General features: G+C 42.1%; 1 protein-coding gene across 1 annotated transcript in view; it reads left to right on the top strand.

The window, feature by feature from the left end:
- LOC122787696 (BCAS3 microtubule associated cell migration factor) overlaps positions 1-15,296 on the top strand; it is a 4,651,713-nt gene that overhangs the window by 2,702,727 nt on the left and 1,933,690 nt on the right. The gene's annotated exons all lie outside the window — the stretch shown is intronic.

Here is a 15,296-nt window from a genome sequence, read left to right as displayed (position 1 = left end):
TAGACTTGGTTGTGCATTTACCAAAAAGGAACAATCACTTGTAAACCTGGGTTACAGTGTACTGTCTAACCTTAGGTATTGATAAAACCTCAGATTTCAGTGATCATTTAAGTGTCATTAACGCCAGTGCATAGACAAAGGATCCTGCACAGAGTAGACTAACCCACCTTCTGCAATCTCAACCACTGCGCCATACCCTCTCCCTTCTTAGACCTATCTATGCTACTGACTGGGCTACTTTAGTATCTGTAGAGAGCTGTATGTTGTGACTGTCCTTTGCAGAAATTCTGCCTGAACCTGAACCTGAAGCTGTAGTAGTTGCAGGTTGGTTGCCACACTCACATAACAATATTACGCAAAATGCATATGGCATTTGGTAGACTATTTACAATATGAAGAAGTGGTAGGTAGCTGACTTGGGTCAGCTGAGCAACCTAGTTTTAACCACATTAGAAGACAAAAGAGGAGAATACAGAACACAACTCCTTATTTGTCAGCGAATGTCCCTAAGAAGGTGTCTTAGACCTCCAGCTCACAAAGAGCAAAACTGCACAATAATATAACACTGTGTGTGCACCTGTCCTGGAAAACTGATATTAAACAGTGGGCCAGTGGCAATGAATAAACAAACAAGCAGAATAAAAAAAAAGAGCAAAACTGGTGGACGCGATTGCAATTAACTGTTTAACATCAGTCATTACAAAATGAAACATTTAATTAGCGCAGAGTCCTGCAGACATACTGAAAACAGGAAAGTAATGATGTTCATAGTGTTTCACTGTTGCAGTCATTACACTTGGGTTATCCTGCTGGTAGGCTACCCGCAGTCGGCCTAAATTCCAAAGTCCTGGTCCGGCGTCGGTTGCTGTCGCCTCCTCCCTAACGTCAGTGCACCAGGGGTATAAAAGATGCAGCCGACGCCATTTTCTTCAGTCTTTCTTGCAACACGATGCCCAAAGCAAAAGCAGTTCGCAAGTGCCAGTCATCCAACTCCTGAGATTTTTGAAATTGAATTTCAGATCCAAAGTCTTCTATAAAGCTAAGTACCCCATTGGGGAAACTTTTTCCTTGCTCCAGACCGATGTCAGAAAAAGTTAACAATTATATTTCTTGTGGGAAGCAAATACCTCATAAGGATTTTCATTCTTACTGTATTCCTTGCCTAGGCCCTGACCACGATGTTGCTAGTTGTCGGTTTTGTGCTAGATTTAACCAACACACTATTAAGCGTCGGTCCGATTTTGCTTTTCATTACTTTGGCTGAAGGTTTAACTACATAATGCCGTCGGAACAACCGACGACTGGAGGTCATAAAAAAACGCAAGGAAAAAGAAAAGAACAGGCATCCGAGGTCCAAAACCAATGACGAAGCCTTTTCTAGGCCAGTCACCGGTTCGCCGGTTCTCAGTGAGGTGCTTTCGCAGCCCCTGACACCTGCTACCTCAGAGCCACAGGCCGCCTCCGACTTCCACGTGGAGACAACCAGGCCTCTGGATACTCAAGGTATTGGGCCTTCGGAAACTAATCCCTCAGATGGGTCCGGAGCCGCTGAGCAGGCATCAGCTTCTGAGGGTATTTTCAGACCTACACAGCTTTATATCAAGCCAACTTCAGCATCCAAGACAAAGACTAAAACAGTTCTAAAGACAAGGAAACAAGTACAGCATTCTCCAGGACAGACTTCCATGCCTAAGGAACAGATGCTCAAAATGGCAGAAGACCTAATTACTTTGATCAGGGGTTCCCATCCCCTTCCTGATAAGAGGCCTAGGCAAGATACTGAATATGATTCCTCTGATCAGGTTTCCATTTCCTCTGACTCCTCTTCAGAACAGGGATACTCTATTCCTCCCTATGAGAATTCTCATGTTGAAGAATCTATTCCTTCAGCTTCTCCTGTTGAGGATTACTCATTTGGGGAAACCCTGCATACCATGAGGGAGCATTTCCTCTGGGGAGAGCCAAGATTATTCAGATTCTAAGAAAAAGCTCAGAGACTTTCTTTTACTACCTCAGCACAGACCTCTTGCTATTCCTCCTGTTCTAGACATTGTAGATGATGTATTTTCAGAGTCCGGCCTGTCTCCCGACTCTTTACCTCCTGCACCTGTTAAGCCAGACAGATACTACAGGGTTCCAGATTCTCATAAATTTCTATATAAAAACCCTGCTGCTGACCCAGAAACTATTTCTCAGGGTCCCAAAGGGGTCAAGGCTGCTTCTGCCAAAAACTATGTCCCCTCAGATAGAGATTCTAGGACACTGGAAAGATGGGGGAAAAAAGTTTACACTTCTGCTACCTTGGCTGTAAGGGCTTTAAATTGTCAGTTTCATTTGCTTAAATATCAGCAATACTTAATGTCTCTGTTAAAACAGAAAATGTTGACAAATTCCGAATGTTCTGAGAACAAGGAATTGCAGAATTTATTGCATGCAGCTGAACAAGTGGGAAAACATACTTTGCAATGTGGTTATGATTCACTGGAGGCCTCTTGCAGGGCCGCTGTAACAGGATCTGTCATTAGAAGGCATGCTTGGTTAAAGGAACAGACTCTGCCTGATCATGTTAAAGCAGAATTATTGGATGCTCCATTACAGCATGATACTTTGTTTGGTGTTAAGGTAGAAGAGGTGTTGAAGAAAATGGAGGATAAAGCTAAATCTATGCAGACAGTGAAGGATTTCTTACAGGTACAGCCACCCAGATTTAGCAGGAACTGGTCTTCTAAGAATTGTTCCTTTCCCATGTCAGACAGGCCACAAAGAGGCAGATGCAGATGCCCTAGAGGCAGACAACAGCCCCAGGGCTCATACAGGCACAAACAATGGGGTGCTTCTACCTCCAAAAGCGGAGAAGACAAATCACAGCCATATAGGAAACAGTCCCAATGACTTCCCTCTGCCGATGCCAAGTATTTATCTTTTGGCAGCACCCTTAGGGGGAAAGCTAGCACTTTTTTCACAAAATTGGCACACGATCACCCAGGACAAATGGGTCTTAAATATAGTCTCTCAGGGCTACAAGTTCCACTTTCACACCCTTCCAAAGGCAAAAGGTATGCCAAACCTGCCACACAGTCAATCGGCAGATGCACAAAAACAAGTTTCATCTCTCATGGACATGAGGGCTATTCAGCAAGTGCCACAACAAGAGCAGGGACAATGATTTTACTCAAGACTTTTCTTAGTACCAAGAAAGGACAAAGCATGGAGACCAATTCTGGACCTGTCTATTCTAAATACTTTTCTGGACGTTCCGAAATTCAAAATGTTGACTCTGCAGCAGCTTCTGCCCATGCTGGGCAGGAAGGGATTGGCTTGTAACTTTGGACCTCAAAGAGGCATACCTGCATGTCCCAGTCAGACAAACTTGCAGAAGATACCTCAGATTCATAGCTGGCTCAATGCACTACCAATTCTCTGCACTGCCCTTTGGCTTATCTACTGCACCCAGGGTCTTCACAAAATGCCTGGCACCAGTAGTTGCATTTTGCAGACAAAGAGGAATTCAAATATATCCCTACTTGGACGATTGCCTTATACAAGCAGAGAACAAAGACATTCTACTAAAGCATCTGGCATTTGTAAAAAGATTACTAATTTGCCTAGGGTACACAGTAAACGAGAAGAAATAAAAGCTAGTACCCTCTCAGGAGATAATATTCCTGGGTGCAAGCTTAAATACAACTGCCCAGATGGCTCATCTCACGCCAGACAAACAAAGGCAACTGACTTCTTTCTTTGAAAGCATGGCAACAAAGACCCAGTTATCGGCAAGAAAAATTCTGCAGGCTCTGGGCTACATGGCCTCCTGCATTCTGCTAATTCTATATGCAAGACTGCATATGAGGAAACTACAATGGTATCTAAAAAGTGTTTGGACTCAACATTGCCACAGCCTGGAATCATTAATTTCACTCATTCTCTGCCTGCAACAGGAGTTTTGATGGTGGGCACAGGCCTGTCACCACAACAAGGGACAGCCATTCACTTTACCCACAGCCAGGCAAACACTAACAACAGATGCATCAGATTATGCCTGGGGGGCCCACATGGCAGGAAAATGTATTCAGAGCACATGGCCCCAAGCCAAATGCATCTTCACATCAATCCAAAAGAGATGCTAGCTGTACAAAATGCCCTGACAGCCTTCAAGGACCTACTTCATCCAGGACAGCTGCTGATAAAGATGGACAACGCCGCAGTTATGTGGTACATAAACAAGCAGGGGGGGCACTCATTCCTACCCCCTCTGCAGGCAAGCCATGATTTTGTGGAACACAGCATTGACCTACCAAGTACACCTGCAAGCAAAATTCCTGCCAGGAAAAACAATTGCTCTGGCAGACAAACTAAGCAGAAACCTAATGGATCCTCACGAGCGATAACTCGATCCACAAATCTTCAGTATGATAATAAGGAAATGGGGATGCCCAGACATAGATCTTTTTGCCTCCCCTCACAACTGCCAACTTCAGAGATTCTGCACAAGGACTTATCACAAACAAGCATGGAAAGTGGATGCCTTGTCATTCAGCTGGAACAACCTTACAGTATATGCCTTTCCTCCACTGCCTCTCCTCCCCAAGGTACTCCTAAAGGTCAGACAAGAGAAGCCACAAATGATTCTGATTGCCCCAGATTGGCAACGCCAACATTGGTACCCAGTCCTAAGGAGCTTGTCCCAAGGCCCAGCCTGGACATTGCCTCAAATTCCTCATTTACTGACCCAACAAAACAATCAGATCCTACACAGCCAGCTCAGAACTCTAAATATAGCAGCATGGCGGATAGTGTAACCATTCAGAATACACCTCTCTCTAAAGCAGTTATGGATGTTATTTTGGAGGCCAGGAGGCCCAGCACCAGAAAATCTTATGCAGAAAAATGGAAGAGATTCTGTGCTTGAACCAGGCACAAGGAATTGACACGCTTGTTCCAAATATTCCTCAGATTTTACAATATCTAACCGAGATGCTGGACAAAGGCCTATCCTTCTCATCAATTAAGATCCATGCCTCTGCCATTTCAGCTCATTACAATACAGACCCACCTATTTTTTCACATGCATTGCTTAGGCAGTTCCTCAGAGGGGCCAAAAACATAACACCTCCAAGGAGAGCACAAATACCTGCATGGGACCTCAAGTTTGTCTTGGAAAAACTCACACTGCCTCCTTTCGAGCCAGCCATTACAGCTGAGATAAAATTCTTATCATGAAAAACAGCTCTGCTCCTAGCAATAACTTCAGCAAGAAGAGTCTCAGAGTTACAGGCATTAATGGCTGTGGAACCTTTTATTATCTTCCATCCTGACAGGGTTTCTCTAAGGACAAACCCAACATTTATGCCTAAGGTAGTGTCCAGTGTGGCTCTTAACCAAACCATTCATTTGCCTACTTTTTACCCAAACCCACAGAATAAAGGGGAGAGACTTCTGCATTCTTTGGGCATACACAGCTACGCTTCTACTTGGACAAAACTAAAGCATTCAGAAAGACTGAGCAACTTTTAGTGGCATATGCTGCAGGATCACAAGGAAAGGCTATCTCTTTCAAAATGGATAGGACACTGCATTCGTTTCTACTATTCACAACATGGCAAATCAGTGCTTAAGGGTGTTAGACCACATTCTACCAGGGCAGTAGCCACCTCAGCAGCCTTCCTCGGAGTACCAACCAAGGATATTTTGGAGGCTGCAACTTGGACTTCAGTGCACACTTTTACTAAGCACTACCACTTACCTCTTTACTCTAAATCCAGAGCAGGCTTTGCCACTGCAGTTCTGCAGGGCCTTATAGCCACTCCTAATTCTATTTAGACCCAGCCGCCCAACTTCAGCTTTGGGATTCAACCCAAGTGTAATGACTGCAACAGTGAAACACAATGAACATAGTACAGTTGTGTACCTACCATAAATGTAGATGTTTGAGTGTATTCACTGTTGCAGTCCAGGTTACCCAAACACCATCCCCCTTTCTTTGCTGGGACTTATCTGTACTTCTATAGCTTATGCAACCTATGTGGTGTATTTGCTTGTAGATGGAGGTATTGTTTATTTTAGTGCATGCTTTTATAAGCAATGTTTTTTAGCCTATCCTTTTGGGGGCACCTGACATCTGGGGCAAGAAAAACTGAAGAAAATGGCGTTGGCTGCATCTTTTATACCCCTGGCGCACTGACGTCAGGGAAGAGGCGACAGCAACCGACGCTGGACCAGGACTTTGGAATTCAGGCCGACTGCAGGTAGCCTGCCAGCAGGATAACCCAAGTGTTATGACTGCAACAGTGAATACACTCGAACATCTACATTTATGGTAGGTACACAACTGTACTTTTTGCAGTATAAGGTACCTTACGTCACCTGACACTACTACTAAAAAATAGTTCATCCCACACAAAGAATCACATGAACTGCAGATGCGTATCATACACAAAGCCACAACCTGTATAATAGTAACAAACCACCATAATATTATTAAATTAATTAGAATAAAATGCATACATACCAACAACAGATGAACAGACAAATATTCAGTTCAGTCTCCGAGTCAGCTCTGAGAGAGCTCAGTCACTTAGTAATTCAGGCACACACTGTACGAGCGAAGTTACGAACTCCCTCATCTCAGTAAACCAAAGTACTACTATTACTGGCTGTTTCTCGCTCTCTTTTTTACAGCACGCAAAGTGTGGGAAGAGATCGACAACCAATCATTAGCCATCTTGCTATCCACGTCCCTTTCGTGACTGCGGACGTGGCAGTCCGATCCCCTTCTATTTTTACTGCGGTTATAAACTGCATAGACTTATGGGCATCACACCACTGCCTTTTCTCCTTAATCTGGACTGCATTTACAGCAGTCCGGATTTACAGAAACTATTTTTTTTTTAAAAACCTGGAACACGCCGAGCATGCACAGTAAATCCTCAGTTCAAGTTCAGGGAATTTAACAGTCAGACTCGCAGCTAAGCAGCCAACCCCAGTACACAGTACAAAATGATAAATAAAATATAATATTTTATTTTTTAAAATGTTCTCACAACTTTTTCTTTCTTTTCCCAGCTGGGGGGGGGGGCTGCTGTCCTGCAGTCTGATGGCATGAGCTGCTACTGTCTGTGACATAGACTGAAGCTAAGGAAAGTAGGAATGAATGTACCACAGGGAGAAGCAGAAAAAGATAGTCTGCCTGCCACCTAAGCTTGCCTGGAAAATGAAAGGGGAAAAGTGAAGAGAGGAATAAACTGGAATAAGCTGTATTTGTAGTTGAAGAAGTGGAAGAGGGAGAGGAGTTAGAAAGACATAATTGTTAGAAGAGCAAGATTGAACTTGGTTGTTAATGTCACTTGAGACATGACAGGATCAGGTGATGTGTGTGTCAGATTGTAAGGAAATATGAGAGGAGAAAGAAGAAGGTGTAGTAATTCTCACAGATTAGTTGCTGATAGCTGTGAAGTTTGTATGTATAATGTTAATGTGAAATGGATGAATATGTTTCTGACAGTAGTTTAGTTAGAAGGGTGACTGGGACAACTGCTCATGGCACAAAGTTTTGGGAGCGAGCAATCAATCAGTCCTGATTAATGCATCCCGGCTTTTAATGGTTGGTATTGCATTTTCAGTCAAAACTGAGCACTGTAGCATCTGTGTGTGTTCTAATCATTAGCAACTGCTGGCTGCATTTGTAGCAAGTAACTGGCTGCAGTTTAAAAAAAAATGTTTTTTAGTAAATCTTAAACACTGTAGCAAGCAGTTTGCTACACTTTTAACACTTTAAAAGAGAGAGAAGATGTTTTTTGAACTAAAACTTGAGTGCTTTAGTGCTCTATGCAAGGTAATGAAGTCTGGTTGGTATGCCAGTAGAAGGAGTATATTTTTTTTGTGAGAGAAGAGTGAGTAAGGTGCAATGAGCAACAGGGAGAATGGGTGAAACATTAGAAAGAGACTTATTCCAGAAATAAGTAAATGAGCATCATTTTGAGTAAGCTGGCTGACATTACACATACACTGTGATGGCATAAAAGCAGAAAAAAGTTTTTTGTTGAGCCTAATAATGCAAGGCTGCAACTCATTAGAAAAATTGGAGAGATGTAACACAGCTTTCTACAGGAGGATCAAAGGGTCTGGAGCAAAAGAATACAGTTAAACAAGAGCTGATTATGTACATGCTTTATTTCCCATGGCACTTCCCTGCCTCTTTGCACTCCACTGGAGTGAGGTAGAGAAGGAACGAGTGATATGCACAGTATTTTATAGCCTTCCCTAAGGAGGGAATTTCTTTGAAAACCAAGTATTTATTTATATCATTTGTTTCTGAGGGTTCCTGAAACAGCTGTGATAGGATAATAAAATATTGGGCTGCTGGTTCTCTTTATAAGATACGAGAACAAAGGGAAAATAATTATATGTATATAATGGATTTGTAGATGATTCAATGTACTACACTTGAAGGGTGAAACATCAAATAGATTAATTTGCTACTGGTGTGCTTTAGAAGGCTCAACAGGATTGTCCTGTCATAAAACATACCCTTTCTAAATAATTGGCTGATTGTAATGTTTTATTTTATTTTTGTCTAATGCAGAAAAACATTAACTTGCATGTTAGGACCTATTTTATCATACCTGCATCTTTTTTTAAAATAAATGATTGCTGCTTAACATGTTTATGGGGCTTGCTATCTGTTTATCTATTCACAGACCATTGTAAGGTGGATATCCAGTCCAGAGAGGGCAGTGCTACAGACCATCTAAGCATTCATGGAAGATTAGAATAAATTGCTTGCTCTTGACTATTTCTTACGGCATTGATCCTGCTGATGAACTTAGTTACAAGACCATTTTTTTGTATGATAGAATCCTTGCACTGCCTGATTCACCTCAGAATTCAAAGAACAAGAAAGTGTCTTGGCCTAGTTCCCTTCCTGCATGACTTCTGATTCACTAGACTAGCTGACTGAAAGCTGATTCTTTCATTAAGTATGAGAGAACTGAGCTGGAAACCAACTTGGTTTCCAGAGCCCCATTTAAACAGAGAAGGGTAGTCTCCACTAGAGGAATCTGACTTCAAAGCTGCTGAACTGGCTTATAAGTGATAATTTTCCATTTGCAGAGAACTTGGACTCGGACACCAAAGACATCTTGTACTCTGCTTCCCTAACCAAAAGACTTTGCTTTTGGGGGTATCCTTGATATCATGAAGAAAACCCTTCCATTGAGAATGTAGAGTACTCTAAAGACCAATAGAGATTTAGTACCTTCATGGATCTTATGAGAAATGGTTTCTGAAAGGAATCTTCCATCTCAAACTCCCAAAGAGGGATCTGCTGGTAGGCTGGACCCAAATTACATACTGGAAAAACTAACCCTCCCGCCCTTTGAGCCTGCAGCCTCAGCACCTCTTAAATTACTAAGTTGGAAAACTGTCCTACTGTTGACATGTACCTCAGGCAGATGCATTTCAAAACTACAAGCTTTCATGTGCGGGGAACCTTTCCTCTTCCATTATAGGAATGGAATCACCTTGAGAACAAACTCTTCCTTTATGCCAAAGGTGGTTTCAGAAAGCTCCTTGAACCATGCCATCCTTCTTCCTGTGCTCATTCCAAATCCTCAGAGCAAAGAAGAGGTATCCTACACTGCCTGGATATACACAGACAGCTAAGGTTCCTCCTTCACAGACTAGATTTTTGAATAGGTCTGATCAAATTTCAGTGGCATTTGCAAAGTATAGGAGGGGAAAGCTGAAGGGTAGAAGACCATCTCAAAGTATATAGCTAATTGTGTCACCTCTTGTTATGCACATAATGGCAAACATATGGTAGGGTAAGGGTGCATTTCACCAGGGCAAAAGCATCAACCACAGTATTTTTGAGAGTGACTCCAACCTAGTCTGTCGTAGAAGCACGCACTTGGACATTTGTACACACATTCCCTAAAAAACTACCACTTTGTTGCAATTTCCAGAGCCTGAGTCAGTTTTAACTCTGCCATCCTGCACACCTGCTGTCCCTGGTGCAGACTGTTCTCCAACTAATCTTGTAATGCATGTTTGGGAGTAGTACCAAGACCCAGTACCACAACAGTGACTGCGAAGAACATAGCACAGTTGTCTTAGTAGCTTTCCATAATTGTAGATGTCTGAGTAGATTAATGTTGCAGTACCCATGCCTTCTCCCCTACTCCTTTATTTCTGTGTTCCTGGGGTTGGTGTGGGTATCCTACCTGTCTTCTTCCCACATGCCTTTCAACTTCTTAGAGCAAGAAATCTGGACAAAGCCATAAATAAAAGTGGGACAAAAATAGGGGCAGTTTTTAATCATTACTCTTACAAACTTAGAAAGTTGTTTTGCATTAGCATGTATTTTGTGCAGGGTTTGAAGTCTGAAACTCAAATGTCTGACATTGTTTTCTAACTTCAGTCTTTAATGGTTTGCCACTAATTTGCCAGAAAACCTCAATTTTATGAAAACGAGCCAAAAATATAAGGCAAAACTCTGGACATTCTGTGAAAATCTGTACAGTTGAGAGGTATGTTAAGACTCCCCATCCTCCCCCTCCTCTCTCCTTCATAATTTTTGTAGTTATGGTCTGTGGGGCAGGTTGTGCTCAGCCTGGGAACATCCAGACTTCAGTCCCGTTGGCAAGAAATTTCTGAAGATGGTGCTGGTTAGTGACCCTTTATACCACTGATACACTGACATTGGCTTGTGAGGGCATCTGCTGGCTGGTAAATGCTAAAGTCCTCTGCTATTTGATGCATCCATGGGCTTCTGCACAGCAGGAAGTTCCATGACTTGGTAATGGAACATTGAGCCACTCAAACACCTACAGTTATGGTTACTTACCAACACAACTGTACTTGTCTGTAGGCGTCCAAGTTCAAAATGCACATCCACAAGGACTTTTCTTGTTCGTCAAGGAGCCTTCATGGTGACTATAGAATTAAAATACACTTCCCTACCTATTCCTTTAGCCAAAACCACAGAAATACCTAAGATTTGTAGAAGGGGGGAAAGCATTATTAATTCACTGCCTTCTCCATTGGCTTGTCCACTACTCCTAGAATATTTATAAAGTGTCTTCCTCCAGTGACAGCATTTTGCAGGACAAAGGGCATTCTGATTTACCTCTACCTAGATGATTGCTTGATCCTAGTATATAACAGTACTGTACTAGTGCAGTTCCACAAACTCTTTGAATTGCACCCTGAACTGCTTCAGAGACTCGGACCTGTTTGTCAAGAGGGAAAGAAATCATCCAGGACTCACTCTCTCAAAAGTGATTGTGTTGTAAGCTTATCTGGACACCTGTCAGTGCAAACCTTTGCTCGCTTAGGGGAAACAAGAGTTTTTGAAGAGCCACTTTCACAATTTTATTCATAGAAAAGAGGGAAGAGCCAAGGAGTGTCTCAGACAATTAAAGTATGTAGCATTATGAATTCTGATAGTCCCCACAGTATGCTTACCTGCATGTGAAGAAACTCCAATATTACTTGAGAAGCAGGTGGTGTCAGCACCCTCACCCCTTGGTGACCAAGGTTTCCTAAATGCCATGCATAAAAGAGTGATCTCACTGGTAATCAAGCAATGTGTCACAAGAGGAGGATGCCCTCCCTGTCTCACAGCCAATGATGACCGTTAATACAGAGTCCTTGCACTTGCCATGTAGTTTTCATATGGAGAGTCTCCAGTACAAAGGACCTGGGGAGATGCGATTCATCTCCGGGTACAAGAGACATGGGGAGATGAGATGCAGAAGAAATTCATAAATATCAAAGAGGTGATACCATTCATCTCCGACCTTAAAACCTTTCTACCTATCCTAAATGAGAGAGTGCTACAGGTCATTTAGACAATAGCACTTTAAAGTGATACATAAATAAGGTGAGACTCACTCCTACTTATTCTGCAGGCTGGTCTTGCAGGCTTGGGAAATAGCCACAACTGTAATGGTCATTTATATTCCTTCAATACAGAATATGGTAGCAGATAGACTGAGTAGATCCTGATCAGACCCTCACAAATGGATGTTACACAGGGGATGTATTTCTAGACTTGACCAAGACAATGGGTGTACTGGGTGTAGATCTTTTTGCTTCCCAGTTGAGACTATTTTGCACCAGGTTAGCAATTCCAGCAGACTGGAAGACAGATGTCTTTTTCCTGAAATGGACAGTTCAGTTTTTGTACACTTCCCTCCCATATCCTTGATCCCCAAGTGTGCTGACTAAATTGGAGGAGGAAATGATCCTCATAGCGACTTTTTGGCCAAGACAATACTGGTTTCCTCTCCTGCACAACCTAGCAAGAGGAAGACACAAGCTGTTGCCTTTGCAAGTGGACTTACCATCTCAAAACAGAGGATCGCTGCTGCATAGCAGCCTGGCCACACAGTGGCTGACTGCCTGAATTGTATTTCTCCTCATACCAGGCAGACAGATATTTGGAGGACATAATAAATATTATGAAGGAAGTTAGAAAACCTAGATCAAGAAAATCTTTCGTAGCAAAGTAGAAAAGATTCTATTTAAAGTGGTATTCATCTTGGAATACCTGTCAGACCTCTACAAATATAGTTCACCTACACATGTATAAAACTGCATCCTTCTGCTATTTTAGGAATACTGTGGTGGCTGCTTTTGCCTTGGTGGAATGTGCATTTACCCTGCCTATGGAACCCACTTTATGGTCCAGATCTTCAGTTAAACAGTTCAAGGGGGAGTCATCCACCTTATCTGTCTTAGAAAGCAGATCATTCCATCATGGGATCTCAGCTACATTCTATTCAAATTGATCTTGAATCCCTTTAAACCAGCAGCAGCATCCCCTTCATTTCCTCCCTTGGAAGATGCTGTTCTTTGTGGCAGTTAACTCAATTTGACAGATATTAGCATTCCAGTCCTTGCTGTGCAAAACACCATTCTTGGGTACTCCATCAGTTCAGAGTGGCTCAGCATACTAATCCCTTTAGGCCTACGGTGGTTTCTGAATTGACATTTAACTAGACCATACGGCTTCCAGTCTTCTTTGTTAAGCTACAAAAATAAGGGAAGAGAATCTTGCATTCTCTAGATGTGCATAGGCAACTGACATTTTATTTACATGTAATCAAGCAATTCATCAAATCTGAACAGCTACCTACCTCATTTTCAAAGGAAAATTTGGTAAGCAAGTTAGCAAATGGACCCTTTTCAAGGGGCTATCATGTATTTCTTTGATACTAACATTATGATCACACAGTTGTAGGTCATATTGAGGCACATTATACTACAGCAATGGCTCCTTCCACCGGTTTCTTACGTGAGGTATCCACCCAGGCTATCCTTGAAGCAGATGCATAGTCTTCTGTACACCATTTTTCCAAGCATTATAATCTGGGAGCTGTATTGAGAGCCAGGGCAAATTTTGCACCTCCTGTTTTACAGACTCTTATTTCCAGGTAACCAGCCCTCCTCTCTAATTCTCAATGCATTGGGAGTTTTCTTAAAAAGTGAGGACTCTGATATTAAATACCGTCATGAATATAGTGCAGTTGTGTTAGGAGTACTGTTGCAGTCCATGTTCTCTCTCTCCATCCCCTTTCTTTTTTCCTTCCTCTGTTCTTCTTTTCATTCAGACTAGTCTTTCAGTTGCTGTGGCATCCTTATCCGTACCTAGGTTATGTCTTCTCTCTCACTAGCTTGCCAGTCCCCCATCCCTCTTTTTTTGTCTTGGGTCTCTTGGTGTGGATTTGTGCCAGTGGTGGTGATGATTTCATGTGGTCTGCCAGACGATTTTGCTTGGGTCATCTTCCCTGGCTGTTGGCTAGGGTAAAAAGATCCAAAGTTGGTATCCGGTGACGCACCCTTTATACCACTGACATGCTGGATGGGGGAGGGCTTTGGCTGAAGCACTAGGGTAAGATAGAGCTTTGGAACTCTGGCTACCTACAAGTTGGCTATCCCAAGATATGAGGACTGTAACAGTGAAACTACTCGAACATCTGCATTTATGATAAGTTTCAAACACAACTTGTACTTTCTCCAAAATTTAGTGGTTTCAGGTTTAATACATATTTCCACTAAATGGGCTTACATTTTTGAAGTTGCAGAATTCATAATATGGAGTCTCAGATTTAGAACCAGAACCCTTGCAAATTGGACAAAGATCTGCCACAGAAGTTGTATGGAAGGTAAGGGAAGTAAGTACAGTAAGTGAAAATGACAAAGGCTTCAAAATTTTAGAAACTGTGTTCATTGGAAAGACTCCATATGACAGTGTGTGCAGTGAAGAAACAGACGGTGGCAAAAATGGAGGTCTGAGGATAGATATTTTACTGTAATGCAACAAAATGTGAAAGGGAGGAAAGGGTAGATAGAATTTATTTTATTTAGTTAGTTATTTTGTATTTATATTTGTTTGCCGGGGTAGTGCACTGATCAATACTGACCAAGTTCAGGTTCATCCTGGATGAAATACAAACACAAAATGCAGAAATGTAAGCAATAACAGAGTAATTCAGACTAGTAACTGTATGTGTAATTATAGTGTGCATGTAATGTACAAATACATACATTAGTTTCTATATAGGGCCAAACTTCACTAAACCTGAATGAGGAGAAGAGATTTGGAAAGGAGATATGGATAATGTGTTAGGTGACATGTCCTGTGTCAAAGTAGAAGTGTTTGGCTTGGATGAAGAAGTGCTTTTTGAGTTGCATTCTGAATTTGGAGTAGGTGTTGATTTCCTTTACATCAGTGGGGAGAGCTGAGAGGCGAATGCATGTGCAGTGCTGTGGAGTTGAGTTCTAGGGATAGAAAATTGGTCTGACTTGTGAATATCCTCTCAGGTTGTATGAGGAGGTTTTTTAATGACATCTAGCTGCAAGGGGAGTAAATGTATGATGATGGTGGAATTAGAATCCTAACAGTGGGTTAGATCTTTGTTTTAGAGGTAGCCATTTGGTTATTGTAGGGTGATACAGTGATGATCACTGAGAGGGGAGTTTGTAATGAATCTGCAAATACAGTTCGAGATTATCTGGAGTGTGTTGGTGGTTTTCTTGGAGGCAGAAGCAAAAATGAGAAGTCCATGTTAAAGTTGAGAAAAGAAAACTCTCTTGGCAGCGGCTGATTGGGATAGATGAGAGGTGGTCTTTCTGGCCCAAAAAAAGTGGAAGTTTATTTTGTCTCTGTCTGTCTTTGTGGAAACGGGAGTTTAGTAACTAATCAATCCATAATTCTAGGTATTTGAAGGTAGAAGCTGTTTCTTTGAAATCATTCTGTAAATAAGATAGTCATGCGCTTGGTGAATTTTCTG

The sequence above is a fragment of the Protopterus annectens genome, chromosome 13.part0, assembly GCF_019279795.1.
Source record: "Protopterus annectens isolate FY-2018-M chromosome 13.part0, PAN1.0, whole genome shotgun sequence".
NCBI classification, from domain to species: Eukaryota; Metazoa; Chordata; order Ceratodontiformes; family Protopteridae; genus Protopterus; species Protopterus annectens.
Note: the sequence above shows the minus strand (reverse complement) of the source record. Positions and strands in the feature narration are given on the sequence as shown.